At 43.3% G+C, this 15,190-nt stretch overlaps 1 protein-coding gene across 4 annotated transcripts in view; it reads right to left on the bottom strand.

The window, feature by feature from the left end:
- Positions 1–15,190, bottom strand: part of luzp1 (leucine zipper protein 1) — a 51,382-nt gene that overhangs the window by 23,892 nt on the left and 12,300 nt on the right. For all 4 annotated transcript variants that reach the window (XM_076299769.1, XM_076299770.1, XM_076299771.1 and 1 more), the window contains exon 2: positions 7,238–7,358. The gene's annotated coding sequence lies outside the window, so the exon portion shown is untranslated. The remainder of the gene's footprint in view (positions 1–7,237; positions 7,359–15,190) is intronic.

The following is a 15,190-nucleotide window of genomic DNA, read 5'->3' on the forward strand; positions in this document are numbered from 1 at the left end:
TAAAACACATAATCTAACACATAATCTATCTACCTGTATGATATGATCGAAAACACATAATTTAACACATAATCCATCTACCTGTATGATATGATCGAAAACAAATAATCTAACACATAATCCATCTGCCTGTATGATATGATACAAAACACATAATCTAACACCGTGGCTCTCAATCTTTGTTGAGTCGTGACCGCTAGAATAATCAGGTTGGTGCTTGCAACCCCCCACTCTCCAGTCTCCACCTGCATGCCCCCTGTACTTGTCTGGCCCCCGACAGAATAATATATTTCATTTGGGCTTTACGTTTGGGCTCTGCGTTTAGATTGGATTTACATTGGAGTCTTGAGTTGGAATGAGGTTACTTTTTCTGAGAAGCCATCTCTTTAGGTGGTGGATGAGGCTTTTTTACCAACTATCACAGTTGTTACAAATATGTGGGACAGGTAATCATCTTCATAACAGCTATTCCTGACCACAACCAACAAAGCATAGCTAATGGAACAACACAGCAATGGAGAATGATAATATAATCGTGAAATACAATTATTAGCCCAGAGAGGATGCATTATTACTATTTACTGATGCTTAGCTAAGTGAACAACAACACTGTGTGTGTGTGTGTGTGTGTGTGTGTGTGTGTGTGTAAGTGTTAGTAGCAGTAATGGAAATTGAACAGAGTGGATGAAAAGTGGTGGCTTACTGTATATTATATTTTTTTTACCCCCAGAAATGCTGTGGCAACCCCCACCCCAAGGTAGAGAACCACTGATCTAACACATCATTGCAATGATCCCATCCTGCTCCTTCTGCTCTGGTGGGTGCATGGTACCTTTGGAGACAGAAAGGGGAGGACAAACAGGTCTTATGCAATGCAAAGGCAGAATACAGAAGGACAGAGTGAGCAAAACAGAGGAGATGAAAGCAGAGAGACTGTCTGGCATCACACACACACACACACACACACACACACACACACACACACACACACACACACACACACACAAATCAACAACTAAGCCTATATTAAACAACAGGTTGTGGGGTACAACAGCAATGCACAAATGGCTGATGGCAGTTGCAAATGTGCTGCATGTTGTACCTAGGATCTGTAAAGGCCCTCCTCCATGGTACTGCTGACACTGCCAGTAGCCTGAGTGCCTAAGCAAAAAACCAAAGCAGCCAAAACAACTTCACCAGCAACAAGTAGGCATCTCTAGCACGTGCTTATGCTTTGGTGAAGCAGTCTCTAAGCAAAACCAGTAGTCTGACTGGCCAATCAAATAACTTTACCAACAAAGCAACTTTGTGAGCAACAATTATGCTTCTTTAGCAAGTACTTATGCTTCTTTAGCAAGTACTAATGACAGCAAAGCTATGCATATCTAACATGGTTAGCAACATTCCACCTGGGCCATAAAGTCATTTGCCACACCTGCAGATGTCCATTGGCCATCACAGAGCCACAGTAGCAAAGCCAACACACAGTACAGCCCCACCTACTGTCCACCTAGTTACTAGCTACTGATTACATTTTCTTTAGCCTCTGTGACAATTGCTGAAACGCACACAGGGTTAAACCTGAGATCAAACTGCATTCCCATCTCCTACTTCTCTGTGGAGCAGAGATGCAAAGAGACAGATAGGCAGGGCAGACATGAAACTGACTGAGCCAGAGAGGGACTCCCGAAATAAGACACCCAAATAGAGATAGAAATGAGAGCGAGAACACCACAGAGAGAAACAGAGCTCTCTCTGTGTTCCCTACCGTAACTATGATTACTGACGCTGCAATGGTGCAATATAGTTATATGATCATTTAGTTATGGCTTTGGCAACACGGTATGCAGTACATAGCAATGCAAATACATCTGAGCCTTGGTGATAAATTGCAGTAGAGAAAGACCAGACTAGGCCAGTCATAATAATTACGTTATCGACTATCGCTATTGTACAATTTATGAAAATATAAATAATAACTTTTGCAGACCTTAATATATCCAAACCATTATGTTTACATTCACGTAATTGGTCTTCATTATATTTGCTGTACATTTGTGTTTAAAGTGATGTCCTAAAATATAGCAACAACTAACCTAACTTAAAGATCCGCCTTATGATTATACAGTCCTGCATACTTGTGTCTCCAAAGTATACTGCCTTTGCTGTTGCAGATATGTCTCTTAGCAGTAGCAAAAAACTGTAGCTGCAAGTGGAGAGGGCTTGTGGTTTATTGCACTAATTTCTCAGACAATATATCTTCCAACAAAAAAAATAGTTCTTGTGACAGGCCTAGACCAGAAAGAGATAAATAGAGCAACTTCTACCTGACATTTTGGTTTTGCTCTAATCTATTGAACATTTCCTCCCCCCTTATTTGAATCCCAATGATATTCTAAATTCCTGGACATTTTTGTCAGACACTGCTAGCCAAACTGCTGCGCAGTAGCCCAAGCTGCTGTGGTTGCTAAGAAAGGAGAAATGGAGGCACGGAGAGGCCGCCCATACACCATTTCACCCGTCCTCTCTCTTTCTCTGTTGGCTATGAAGTGGCTTAATTGGCGTTGGTGGTGAGGTGAGATCTAATCACCATCGGCAGACCATGACCCGCACAGGCAGGAATGCACACATCACACATCACACACCGTCTCAGTGTGTTTGTGTGTGTGTGTGTGTGTGTGTGTGTGTGTGTGTGTTTGTGGTGAGGAACACGTTCGTCGCTAAGGCAGGCACCCTGTTGCCAGGAAGACGGCCGGGAGCTGTTGATAACTGTAGCTATTTGTGCCATGCACACACACACACACACACACGCACTCACACACACACAAATCCAAGTTTGTGTCTCCAAACTTCTCAATTTAATCTTAGATCTAATGTTTTTAAGTGTTATTTACTTAAACTGCTGACATCCATCTTAAATCAATTTTACTGTGTAATACTTAGTGAAAATTATACAAAAAGTGAGTGAGTGAGTGTGAGATAGGGATTGAGAAAGAGAGAGAGAAAAAATACAACCCTGAGTCTTGTGTTTACCTTGCCATGTTATTAACAAACAGTTTACAGAGGAAATGATGTAAGGAGAGTGACATCCCCCCCCCCACCACCACTACTTTCTCTGTGGCTCTTTATACATCCGCACAGCAGCAGCAGATTCAGTGCTTAAGCCCAAACATGGCATGAAATGGAGATGGATCTGGTCTGAGTCTGCCCTGGTCTGGCCCAGATGTAGTGGAGGTGCGGCAGATCAGGGCTGGAGCTGTTCCAGTCATCTGCTACCTGGGCAGTGTTGTAGTGCACTATGCCTCGAGTCCGAGTCCAGGTTCGAGTCCCCAGTGTTCAAGTCCGAGTCAAGTCCAAGTCATTTAAAAAAAATTCCAAGTCAAGTCCGAGTCGAGTCCACTACTCATCCAAGTCAAGTCCGAGTCGAGTCACTATTGATCCGCGTCGAGTCCGAGTTGAGTCCCTATTGATCAAGTCAAGTCCAAGTCCAGCACTAAAGTAAGCATACATGTCGTTCCATTTTTTCCCATTGCAGATGAAATCCAATCTTCTGTCTCCAAGCAGGGGTGCCATCACTTGTGTGAAAATATTTTCTTGCCAAACCCATTGTGTTGTATTTATTATATCAGAGAGAATGCCATACCATAGCCATACCATATCCTATAGGCCTACTCATAATAAATGAGCAATCCACATTCCAATCACACAGGCCATTAAGTCACATTTTGCTGTTACTGACTGCTGACAATTGTACTCTGTAGGCAGTGTTGTAGAAGTTCATACTAGATGGACGTTGGAGTAGGCCTATTTTGTAAGGTAGTGTGGATCATAAAAGGGCCACCCCCAGACATTGTTTTTAAATTCTGGCTGTTTAATAGCCTACACAATTTTAGCGCAGTTTAGGAGGGACAGAAATACCGGAGCAGGGCCCATCTTGTTAGCTTCTTTCTGACTCCGGTGACGTGAACATTGGCTACCTGCAACTGCATAATGTTATCACTTCACTGACACTATGGAGACATATTTCACGTCAACAATGGAGATGAAAACTATCTTTCGGTTAATGGAGATGCAGATCATCTGCCTAATTAATTCGAGATGAGTGAAATAAATGTTTTTTTTTAAGCTGCCATCGCCATAGGCTACTATTTGCTACGATATTCACCTGTCAGAAATAGAACAAGTTGCTATTTCCTTTTCCTTGCGCAGTGGATGAGGCTATCAAATCGCTCGTTTGAACAGTAACAGTAATCCACTTCATTCGTGGTTTTAAATATAGTAAAAAACGTCCTCGACGAGTCATCGTGAGTGCGAGTCCAAGTTCGAGTCATTCATGCTCAAGTCCAATTCAAGTCACGACTCTAAATTTAGCTCATGACTCGGACTCGAGTACTACAACACTGTACCTGGGTGAACTTATCTCCAAAAAGCACATTTCAGTTTATGACATGCAATGGCCTACTAACTGCCACTGATACAAACACACACACACGGCTTAAAATGATGCCAACGTGTGTCAACACACTACGCACACTCGAGGGCTTAAATGCATTAGAAAGAGTGTGTGTGTATGTGTGTGTGTGTGTGTGTGTATTCACACTAAGACATGCACACACACATACACTAACACTGTTAGACAACAGATGCATTTGCTTACCGTATTAGAACTGACATGACAAATTTATGAGCAAATGCATGAGCTCTCCATCAATGACACATATGACTTTGTTATCTATGATCTAAAACTGCCATTATTAACGCGAATCTATACATTGCAAATGTCTCTGTAGATACAATACAGAATTAACACTACTCTTATTTTCTACTAACCCGCTTGAGATAGCATTCACAGTAAAACAGGATATTTGTGGTTGGCTTTTAGAGTTTTAAAGCCAGTCAACAAATTATTTTCTTATTCAACAGTATTCAGAATAACCCATTCTGAATTAAGCATAGTGGAGTTGATTTGAGGTGAATTTCAGTCTTTCTGAACCTAAGGGCGGGGGGGGGGGGGTGTTGTTGATCCCCTAGGACCTAATTCCCCCTTACATCCAAGGACAGATAAGCCATCTCGATTAGATTCAAACACACACAGACACACACACACCTCCATCCTCTGATTAGCCTTCATCTCCTCACAGAGGAAGAGGATGACAGAGGGACATTTAGATTCACACACACACACACTCCACAGCCACCCTATTTTTTTTCTGCCCTTCTATTTTTCAGTCTCTATCATTCCAACAACTGACCTTTCATCTTTCCACTCTCTCTCTCCCCACCTCCCTCTGTGTGCCTCTTCTTCTCCCCCCTCCTCCTCTGCCTCACAGTGGAAATGAGGGCTAATCCTTAGGGTGGACCATGGTGATTGATGGGGCAGTTAGACCCACTGCCCCTAAACACTACTCCGACAATATTAGGCCATCACTTGTTCACAAACACAAAGCAACGCAACTCCGTGAATGACACACACACACACACACACACACACACACACACACACACACACACACACACCTTCATCTAATCTCCTCTAACCTTCATTTTGTCTACCCAAACCCCTCTCCAACAGATGACACATTAGTAGTGGAAGGACACACTGAGGTCACCATTTGTCGGTGGGGGACGTGGGACACGGTCGGAGGAATTACAATCAGACACTGAGAGGGTCCTTGAATTAGTAACAAATGGGGTGTGTGTGTGTGTGTGTGTGTGTGTGTGTGTGTGTGTGTGTGTGTGTGTGTGTGTGTGTGTGTGTGTGTGTGTGTAAGGAAGAGAGAAACAGTACAACAAGGAAAATGAAAGAACAAAATACACAAAGAAAGGCAGATATAAAGAGAGAGATTAAGAGAGGAGGGGCAGCAGGAGAGACAAAGGCCACAAGATCCAGTTGAGGTGTATTAAAGAGAGAGGAACTGATGCATGAGATAGAGACATAAGGACAGACAGCAAGAGAGTGGCCGCTGAGCAGCTTTGATTTGATTTAGTTCATTGTATCAAGAATGCCTTACACATGCAAAGACATCAGATACAGGTCTTTAGCCAAACACGTCACTGCAGCAAGAATGCAGCACTGAGCCCGCAGCAGAGGAGAGGAGAGGAGGAGAGGAGGAGAGGGGCCTGGGAGGACGACAAAATAAAGGGATAGATGGATGAAAGCTGGCAACGGGGTAGTCATGTCTGTCTATTAAAAACAGAGGTGTATGCGTGCATCCCAAATGCAACACGGAAGAGATAACCTCTGCATAAATTCACCTAAACTACACTGAGTGGTACTAGAGAGGCCCACCAAAGACCAATCATGTACATTGGAATCTTTTGGTGAGTAAAAACAATCCACTGCACACACTGCAATGCAGGCAGACATGCCTTACTATCTCCTATTTCATGGCTTCTGTGTTGTAGCATACGTCGCACAATTGTACAACTCGGGCAGTACGATGACGTACGATACAAGTGGATAGACCCAATAGTCCCCAGCAGATTTGGAAAAGGAAGAATAACAAAATAAATACTACATTTCCCATGATTCCCAGGTCTGAACCAAGTTAAGTTGATTGGCAAAGTGAGACATGGGGTGTGTGGCTTTGGAGTCTGAATGGCAGCCTGCCTGACCCCAGAGCCTCAAACTCTTGACCAGAGGGAAGGAAGACCGGCGCCGGAGTGTACCAGGGGCCACCAGGAAACACACACACACAGAAATATAAACATACACTTACACAGAAACACACATCCAACTAGACACCTAAACACACACACACGCTATATATCCCAGGAAACAGGCTCACAAAGGGCTTGCATAGAGGGCCTCGGAATCCGGAACCTTCCACACATCTGAACCCATTTCCCCTTCCGCTTACCACAGAGTTGGGAAGAGACACACACCCACTCACTCTCTCCTTCTCACACTCACACACACACACACACACACACACACACACACACACACACACACACACACACACACACACACACACACACACACACACACACACACACACACACACACACACACACACACACACACACACACACACACACACACACACACACACACACACACACACACACACACACACACACACACACACACACACACACACACACACACACACACACACAAAGATAAGACAGACATGTCATCATGGTTTGGATTCTCAGTGCACACATGACCACAGCAGGCAGACACACACACACACGGCTGCACACTGAATTACACACACATTTACAAACTTACTTTCCAGGGATGCATCCTTTCCCAGCCAGTGACTGTGAGTGAGTTCTGTCTCTGTCTGCCTGTCTGCTTGTGTCTTTCTCTCCACGTCTGGTTCAATGCTGCTTCATCTAGTAGGTCAGACCTGCCAACAGAGCAGAGAGAATAGGAGCAGAACCTGCAATTAGTACAAGAACAAGACAATTCCACAAAAATGTCTCTCTGCTCCACAAGACAGTGTACAGTTTGCTTCAAATAACTCAGGTTCACACAGAACTTAAGACTAAAGAAAAATAACAAAGGTTAATGTGAGAACTTAAGAATCAACAAATAAAACAGATTCAAAGCAGATTTGCTACCCAGGCACCTATATAATGTCATGAGCTTATTAGGAAAGGCTAAATAACACAGAAGGAGCGAGGCCAAAGAAGAATTCCTGTCTCTGAGTGGCAACAGCAGATCATCTGACACAAGGGACTGTTACAGTGCTGTACTGTGCTGCTGAGATGCGTCCTTAACATCAAAAGGTAGCCTACTTTGGAGACATCCACTCGCACGGCTGTAACACTCACCAACGTAATAATTTCCCATGTAATAAACCACCAACATAATAAAAATCTGCACAAAATCTGCACGTTTTAAACATAATAATCCTGCCAACGTAATAATTTCCCACCAACGTAATAACTGTTGCCTACTGCCAACATAATAACCCAATTTCCCACCAATGTAATAACCCAATTTCCCACCAACGTTTGCAGGAACTTATTATGTAGGTGGGAATGTTATAAAAGATATTACATTAACTTCCCACCAATGTAATAAATCACTGATTTAGTGATATTATATCTGTTTTATCAGTTGTAAGGGTATAGTTGCTCCCCCCCCTTACTTATACCTAAGTATACCTTTACTTATCATTCATCACCTTTCCTAGGAGCCAAGCAAAGCTACATGGACTGCAATTATGGCATTTATTTAAGTGAAATAATAAAAAGAACAGAAGGGGTGTCCATGTAGGTTTGCTTGGCTCCTAGTAAAGATAATGAATATTAAGTAAAGGTATAAGTAAATGGGGGGGGGGGGTAAACATTTTTTATGGTCATGAGATGGTTTAGATGGTGACAATTTTTCACAACTATACCCTTACAACTGATAAAACAGATAGATTATCACTAAATCAGTGATTTATTACATTGGTGGGCAGTTAATGTAATATTTTTGTAACCTTCCCACCAATGTAATAACTTCCTGCAAACGCAATAATTATTTCGTTGGTTGGAAATTAGGTTATTACATTGGCAGTAGGCAACAGTTATTACGTGGGGGGAATTATTACTTTGGCAGGATTATTATGTTTAAAACGTGCACATTTTGTGCATATTTTTATTACGTTGGTGGTTTACATTGGTAGTAAGTTGGTGGGTGGTATTTCTAAAAGTGTACCCAGGTCTTTACTATGTTGTCTTTAGTCCTGAGAGTCTCTGGGTTTCTGAATAAAAGGGGATCTAGAGAAAATCTCATCCCTGTTGCATCATGGCACATATGTGGAAATGACTGTAGTTATGGTAACACACTGCCACAGCAACGGAGTGACAGACACCAGATGTCATTTCTAATGGTCACATACACTCAGTTTCCTGTCATGAAACAACCACCCCTCACATGAATGTACTCGCTTACACCACCAAATAAAGGAAGAGGGGATACAGCTCATCTGCTGAGTTACACCACCCCATACACACACAGGCACTAATCCACATACATCAGGGGTGTAAAGGTACACGTATTCGTACCAAACCATTTAGATATGAGACGTACCAAATACAGTCTTTAACTGTAATCAACAGTACGTTTTCTAGTTCCTACACAAACATATTAAGTGGTCAGTTTAGTCAATTAACATCAAAAAATATTTAACACATTTTCAAAATACTATTCCTGCTGTGCATCAGCAATATTGTCAGTGAATTTTAGGTTAGCAGCAGTACCTACAGGCTTACTGTACCAACAAAAATGTACCAAACCGTACACACTGAACCGTGATTTTTGTGTACCGTTACACACAACACACACACAGGCATCCCATAGTTGTACAAGGGAGGTTAGTCACTTCCTCTGTAAAAGCCCAGCTCTGCCTCCATCCTGCTCTGTGACGAGTCAGAATAATATCCAGTATCTTGAGAAACACATACACATGCACACACATCAAGTGAGGTGCAAACATTTCATGCACCTCTCACACCTCCTAAACTGACAGCCCAGTGATGGAATCACACAAAGACAAGAAAGCCAACTAGAGTGCCGATAGGGCCACAGGAGCTAAATTCTATCCAATGGGCAGGTCAGTGACCACAGGGACCCAGGTTTAAGTCCGACCGGAGGTAATTTCCCGATCCCACTCCCTATCCCTCTCTCTCCTACTCATTTCCGGTCATCTCTTCACTGCCCTGTCTGAAGGCCAATGTCCACTGGTGGTGACATTCACGTCTATGGATTTGACGCTCAAGAGATAAAACAATGTTCTAAACTTTGCCATTGACGAGCGTCAGACGCCACCAGTGGGCTTTGCTCTGTTCAAAATAATGGAGTTCTAAACTTCTGCTTAACACGTGTCAGATGCCGCAATGGGCATTGGCCATAATTATGGTAAATAAATAAATAACTAAATAAATTTAAAAAATTAAAATGAATAAACAAAAAAACATATACATATACACACACAACAAAAAAAAACAAGACATTGTCTCTGGGATTTTTACCTATCCCAAAACCTGAACCTCCGAGAGCAACAATGTGGCCGGTACCGATGTGAGTGTGTCAGTATGGCGCTGCTCTTTAGTGTCTGTTGTAAGAGTTTGGAAGACATGCTTTTCCATCCTTTCCACTGATCTGTGTTTCACACATGGCCAGAATGAATTATCCTCCCTATCCTAGAAGACAAACCTTAAAATACATCTCTTGCTTTTTCCCCCATGATGTTTTGCATGGGAAACCATTTCCTGTAAGTGATTAGTGGACTGTGTGTGTTGTTTCGTCTGCAAGTCAGAGGGGAAGGAATGCCCAAATTAAACACGCATAATAGGATACCCCATGAGGTATGAAACAAGGGAAAATGAGGAAGAGAGATGAACGGAGGAAAGAGAAAAGGAGAGATGCACAGAAAAAGAGAATATAGACAAAAAGAGAGAGACAGACAGAGAGAGGAATAATAATAAGAAGAATAAAAGCAATCCTCTGGAAGGAATTCTTGTTGGTTCATATTTGTAGTGTTTGAGGCGGAGTGAGACCGACGTTCGTGTTTGAACAGAGTCAGGCAGGAGGGCCAGCCTCCTCCACATTATGGAGTAAAACCTGAAGAACGTGTTATAATCTGTTATTATAGTGTGTTATCCAGCAATAACAGGCACACTTAAGACTCTAAATGACGCGCAAATCGCTAACCTCTCACACCCTCACCGGCCATAGACACATGCTTAGAGGCCACACACACATGCACACACACGCACACACACACACACACACACACACACAGAGAGACACACAACACTCCCAAATGCAGGAATAACACCAACACAAAGAGGAGCCTTTGAGCTGTACGGCAGCTGGCTTAAGGGCAGTCCCAATAGTGAACCTACTGACCTCAGCACTGCCAGGTCTACAGGAGTGCTTGCTGCACCCCATTCGCATGCTGACACCCCCCCCCCAAAAAAAAAAGCTGAGGCCTCAGTGCCATATAAGGGCCAACTGCAGCAGGTCTACCCAGTCTCCAGCCCCATGTGTTTGCCATGCCAGAGGAGCGTGCAGGTGCCTGCGGACCTCCCCAGGGTTGGCCTGAGCCAGACCAGATCTAGCTTTTACCCCAGCCCAAGAGCCAACCCCAGCGTGTGGACACCCTCTACATGAGCATCATGTTCGAGAGGCAGGCAGGAAAGACAGAGAGTGGGAGACCAAGAGAGAAAGAGAACAGAAGAGTGAGATAGAGAGAAGGACCTTAAAGAGAGATAAAGAGATTGAACAGAGAGAAGAAAAAGAAAAAAGAAACGAGTAGAGAGAAATAACAGAGTGTAACAGATAGAGATAGAGAGAGAGAGAGAGAGAGAGAGAAAGAGAGGAGATGGAGGGAGAACAGACAGAGAGAACAGAGAGTCAAAATCAAAGTGGGTGGGAAGAGAATTTTCTTGACCCTTGGCACCATTTACAGAGCCTGACTTTGAAGAAGAAAGAAAAAAAGTCAAGAGGGAAAAAACAAAAGACTGAGGCATGTGTACCAGACAACCTGAAGCTCAGACACTCATAGAAACAATAATGCAAACCTACTGAGAGACTTCTCAGCCAACCAGCAAAAAAAAAAAAAAAAAGAATGAAAAAAAAGGACTCAATCATGACAGGGTATCCAGTCATTATAACACAGGACACACACACACACACATCCCTTAAAGCGTGAGAGGTCCTGGCAGATCCAGCAGTGGAATGGAGAGTTGAGGGGAAGGGTAAAACCAACCAGTTTGTCCCGACAGCACAGCACTCACGCCTGGGAAAAAAATGCTCTGCTGGGGCCTTAAGCTGTGGATGTGGAGGGGTTGCTGAATCATTACCAACACCACAACGTCACACACAAACATGCTCACAAACGCACACCCACGCACACTCCCTACACACAGCACACAGACACACCCAATAACCAGGCAGGAAGAGCCTCACATATCCTATTATGGGTGTGTATGAACCAATCAGATTATCCTGTTGACATAACAACGAGAACGCCCGAAAAAGGCACTAACTTGCTGACGGACGGGGCAGGGCGAGGAGCCGCCATGATAAAACTTAATGGGTGACTTACCACTGATATGCTGTTCATATTACTTCAGATTACTCATTCAGTAACAGCATTACCGCATAACACACTGCGTCATTCTACCTCCATACAATACTATTCACTTGTGCGATTCAACATCAATAGCATAAATTATTCATGACTGAATGTGTCATTGTATTTGTCTTCAAGTTTAGTCAATGAATCACCAAGCCCTATTTTGATATGAAGTAAATATGAAGTTGTGGGTAATTTTCTGCTATGAATCAACATTTGATTGCTACAGGAAATAATGGAGGTTGCGGTGTGTCATTCCATTTCACCACAATGGTGATCGTCATTATGATTAAGTGGATATTTAAATTGAAACAATTTAATGTGGCTGTGATGAAATGGTTATTCAAGTCAAATAGTAATTCAACACTTGAATGAGTAGAGTTGGGAACACGTATGGCTGCGAAATTTACACCCGTCATTCTACTCATTCTACGGTCATTTGATGGTTAAATCATATCAATATCAAAACACATATTATAAAAAAAGTAGAGACTGAGATGTAGAATTGACTGTGAAAGTTAAGGAGGGACTCCGAGGTGTCAGACCCAGAGTAGAGAAGGTTCAGGAGGAGGTTCCAAAGTTACTGGAACACAGAGAACTTCGTTGAGGTAGAGAAGGTTCAGAAGAAAGAGGCAGTGAACAAGAGGCATCATACAGATGGCTAGACTATGATTCACCACCAGATGATTCGAACATGAATGAGTCGTGTGTGTGTGTGTGTGTATGTCTGTCTGTGTGTGTACCGTGGCACCACCCAAGCTCAGGACCTACAGGCCAACATCAACCCCCCTCTGCAGTCAGTAATATAGTGCTATTTATAACACTTCAACAAAGCATCAAAAAAGGCAAAAAAGTTTTTCTTTAAAGTGTAGTGGCTTACAGAGTCGTCATTAGCAATAATCTCAATGTGAGGTTTCCGGACTGTTTCTATTTTTATGTTGTTTTTGTTACTTTTATGGTCTTGATGTGCCATAACAGCCTCAGCATAAAGGTTGATGAGTAGAGTGCATTTTACGCCAAACCACACACACACACACGCAAACGCACACGCACACACACAAAATGCACCCCAACACAACCTCTCTTTGGACTGCAGTCCAAGTAAAAAATATATAGCTTTATCTTTCAGTGATCATCCATCTGGTATCCGTTATTAGCACTAAGCTTAAAGAGTGGTTCACCAATAATTTCTATTTTTATGTTGTTTTTGTTTCTTTTATGGTCTTGATGTGCCATGAAGGCCTTAACATGGAGGTCCAAGAGCAATGAACGCATCCCACACCAAACCATACACATGTGTCTGCATGCCAAACCAATCCTTACTCTTGTTCTACTGACTACCACCCAAACCATACTTAACTCTCAAACACAAGAATGAGTATCTACTGAATAGCACCCCAACACCATACATTACTCTGAAATAAGTAGGAACCCAAAGCTCATCTCTATCAGTCCAACAGCAATGCCAACATCTACATTCATTTTTTTGTTCAAGAGTAATAATTGACCCCCCCCCCGCCCCTCCCAGCTCTGGCTTCAATAGTAACAATGCCTACACAGGAGCTAATAGTAGAACAAACTCCACAAACTCCACTCCAGAATCCAAAGGACTCCACATTAGAGCCTCTCTCAACACTAGCCCTACTGCAGGAGGTCAGAGCAGCATGGATGGTTCTAAGAAAACAGAGAGAATAGAGAAAGAGAGAGTAGAGATGTTCTCTCTTTCTATGTGTGTGTGTGTGTGTGTGTGTGTGTGTGTGTGTGTAAGAGAGAGAGATAATGTGAGTGTGAGAGAGAGGCCCACTATCCACTCATTCTACATGTCTGAGGCATTCCTCACCCTCAGCGCGTGTATATTTTCTGATCACAAGAAAAATAATCCAGCGGAGGAATTTTATTTTGAGAAACGCCAGCGAGATCCTGGACTTTTGGAGCGAGAGCAGCACAGCACACTGAGAAAGCAGCCAACCAGTGCCTCTCAACAACACACAACGTTTAGCTTAAAGGAGACTGGACTCTGTTCACCCACCCACACAGGAGAATATGCAGCATCTCTTCACAATGTTCTTAACAACACAACACACCTGCTCTACTAAGTTGTTCTTTACACAAAACACACACACACACAGGCAAACAGACACAGACACACTCACAGACACAAACACAGACAGACACAGACAGAGAGACACCCATACATACATGGTCCGTGCACTGATCTAGAGCCAGTGAAACTAAACTGCATTATTTCACAGTGTGTATCTACCTACTGTGAGGAGGCTCTCATGAGGTCAAACAGGGAGCTGGGAGCGTGTTGATGTGTCAGTCCAACCTCAGAGGCAGTACACAGATGTGCTGATTAAATCAGCTGAGAACAGACTGGTGGGTCTGTGTCGGTGTGTCTGTGTTCTCATTTCTAGTGGAGTGTGTCGGTTTGTCCAGTCCTCACTTTAAAAGAAAAGCTCTCATTCCACACACTTACCCAAGAAAGGCCAGAAAATGTTTATTGCAACTTAAAAAGAAACACTTCACAATAGCAGACCAGTGCACAGTGAGAATGAAAGAAAAGAAAAGAAAAGAAAAGAAAAGAAAAAGGGACTTTCCCAAGTTCCCCCCCCTTCTCTCTGAAAGCCTGCTGCTGGGTTCCTGTATCCTGTTTGTGGCTCTTCTCCTCATCTGCCTCAGGCCCAGCCCCACACACACACACACACACACACACACACACACACACACACACACACACACACACACACACACACACACACACACACACACACACACACACACACACACACACACACACACACACACACACACACACACACACACACACAGAGAGAGAGAGAGAGAGAGAGGAATGGTTGCAGGCAGGAGTATGGTGCGTGATGGCTGGTGAGGAAGTGGATTTATGAAAGCCAGTTCAGGGATGTTGATACAGGTGCCTGGGCCTACCCTGCTCCTCTACCCCTCCTCTCCTCTCCACTCTTCTTCCTTTGCTCCCTCTTTCCCACCCAGTCTTACCATCTCCTCTATTCTTCTCTTTCGCTATCGCACTCTAATTATTGGCCTTTTCACACAGATGTTGGAATTCTCCTGTAGGCCACTGA

This window comes from Alosa pseudoharengus, unplaced genomic scaffold, assembly GCF_046254945.1.
Source record: "Alosa pseudoharengus isolate Yale_2024_CS ecotype anadromous, Long Island Sound unplaced genomic scaffold, YU_APseudo_1.1 YU_APseudo_1.1_scf_22, whole genome shotgun sequence".
NCBI classification, from domain to species: domain Eukaryota; kingdom Metazoa; phylum Chordata; class Actinopteri; order Clupeiformes; family Clupeidae; genus Alosa; species Alosa pseudoharengus.